The 2,472-nt window shown below is 47.9% G+C and overlaps 1 protein-coding gene across 4 annotated transcripts in view; it reads right to left on the reverse strand.

The window, feature by feature from the left end:
• Window positions 1-275, reverse strand: part of PUS7 (pseudouridine synthase 7) — a 22,420-nt gene extending 22,145 nt beyond the window's left edge. For all 4 annotated transcript variants that reach the window (XM_027639877.1, XM_027639875.1, XM_027639876.1 and 1 more), the window contains exon 1: window positions 215-275. The gene's annotated coding sequence lies outside the window, so the exon portion shown is untranslated. The remainder of the gene's footprint in view (window positions 1-214) is intronic.
• Window positions 276-2,472: the final 2,197 nt, after the last annotated feature.

Consider the following 2,472-nt stretch of genomic DNA (forward strand, 5'->3'; position numbering starts at 1 on the left):
AAGCGCAGCCGCGGGGTCCCGGCACCGCGCGGCGCCCGCCCGGGGAAGCCCGAAGCGAGCGGGGGGCGAAGTTGCCCCGAGGCGGAGCCCCCCCGGCCGGGGGCCGGGAGCGGGCAGGCGGCCCCGCCGCAGAGCCCTGCGCGGCCGCGGCTGCCGGGGCAGAGCGCGGCTCCGCCCGCCGCCAGGCAGGAGCCGCGGAGGGGGAGCCACTTACCCACACGCCGGCTCGGGAGGACGGGCCGGGCGTCAGGGCGGCGGGGAGGGAGGGAGGGAGGGAAGAAGGGAGGGAGGCGGAGGCGGAGGGGACGAGCCCGCCCCAGCTCCGCGTGTGCGGAGGCGGCCCCAGCGTGTGCCCGCCCCGCCGCCCCACGGCGGTGCGCGGAGCCCGCGGGAAGGAGGTGGTACCTGCTGAGGGGCTGATCGCGCCTCCGTCCCCGGCTTCCTGCGGAGCGTCTGGGGGAAGCAGATGGGAATTTACAGGAGAACTGCAACTCTTCAGAAAAAAAAGTTTAATTTCCAGAATGCGGCTGTAGCCAAACCAGGGAGTCGTGTACGCGAGATGGTGGCTTTCCTGAGCTCCCCTGGCATCCGAAACACGCTGCGCTGATTGAGCATTAGTCCCACGACGAGGGCATGTTCGAGTACCATTTCAAAACTTACACGATAGCTATGCAAATCACGCTACCATTTTAAAGCTAAATAAAACCAGGCCAGAGCTGTGCTATGAGTCTTTTCTGACATAGTCAGAATGTCGTTTTCTACCCTCCTTTCTATTTTAAGCAGTGGTGCAAAGAATGTATTTTCATTAACTTCAGCACGTAGATTTGTCCTTATTTTTAAGACCCTTTGTGTCATGTTCTAATCCTAGCCTGCCTCAGACTTCCTCTTTGCTGGGCTATTAACACCAGTATTTAGTGTCTCATGCTTCTCATTCTTCAGTTGTATTGTATTCACACTCTTCTTAAGTGATGAGACTTAGAACTGCTATGTGTATATGGGTAACTTACTTTCTCATCCCTTGTACTTACCTTCCTCCTTGGAGTAGAATAAGAAAGTGACACAATGGAGTGCTTTGGTTTGGATTTAAAAAATCCCAGGTACACATGCATTGCTCTATGAGTAGCTTATAAAAGACCCCCATCAAGGAAAAAAGGAAGGAGCAAAGATTTGTGACTCTCCTTAGTTCTGAGCAGAGATGGATCCATAGAGATTTATTTTATAAAGCACTATAGGATCAAAGCTTTGTCTTTATCACAGAGCTTTAGTTTACATCCTGTCCACCCTTCACACTTGGAATTTAAATAACCCACTAGATACCAGTGAGGGTGTCAGGAATGGGTTTAATGCCCTCCTGTGAACAGGTCAACAGTGGACTGGAAACAGCAATAGACTTTAGTGATAACAAGGCAGATTATGGCACTTCTGAAGACTGTGGCATCACTAAGGAAGCCAGAGCTGGAACTACTATTGCCCAACTCCCAGGCTGTCTGGATGGTAGGGGCAGCACAGAAAGAGCTATGTGTCATTTGAAGATTGCTGTCATTTGGCCAATTGCTATGGCTCTGGTATGTTGAAAAGTAATTCTTTCACTTCTTCCAGGCAAAGACATCTCACTCAAAATGTCTGGCTGGGGGAAACCTTCAGCAAGACTTGTACCATGCATCAGTCCAACTTGCTTTGTTGTGTAACTTTTTGCTTCTTCTATCTTGTGTCGGAGAATGTCCCTAAAATACTTATTTTTCCTCCTCCAAATTCCTACATTCAGTACCTCCCTGTCTACAAAACCCTTGTCAGTAATTAAGTAGCTTGTATGTTACAGCTGTGCTTGGTATGATAATTACCCTGCTGTTAGTTCTCCCTGTTGACTGTGTTCATCTATCATCCATTACCGTCAGCTCAAATAGAATTTGGAGTGCTATGAAGTACCTCATACACTGAAGAACCAGCATTTTGAAGGACTTGCAGGTGCTACTACAAGGTAAATAGCTAATATAATCATTCCTCTGCATTACCTGAATTTTCTAATATATTCAGCAAAGTTTATTACTCCTTTCTCAATACCAGTAAGCATTCTCTGACATATTAAAGAACTGTTTGCCTACATCTGAGAATCTACAGACAAAATCCTTGAGACCATCCTTCCTATGGTTCAGGGGCTGGAAGGAGGGAATCTCTAGTTCAGTTTCTGAGACAAAACTGAGCCATTCTGGCAAGTAGAGACCATCAGTACTTAAAATATGGTTTGCTCAGTCACCTTCTGTTACAGTCTATCTGTACATGGTTTCCAAGTGTGAGCTGGCAAAGGGCATCACCACTTTCTCTTTCCATTAGTCAAGTGCTTCTTTTACGTACGGAACTATAGTGTAAAATGTGATAAGAAAATAATGATATGACTGCAATTGTAGCTTGATTTTTTTTCCTCATGATTGGTTTAACAATTAAAAACCCCTTTTATTATAAATGGTCTAAAAT

The sequence above is a fragment of the Corapipo altera genome, unplaced genomic scaffold, assembly GCF_003945725.1.
Source record: "Corapipo altera isolate COAL_440 unplaced genomic scaffold, ASM394572v1 1b, whole genome shotgun sequence".
In the NCBI taxonomy this organism is placed as follows: domain Eukaryota; kingdom Metazoa; phylum Chordata; class Aves; order Passeriformes; family Pipridae; genus Corapipo; species Corapipo altera.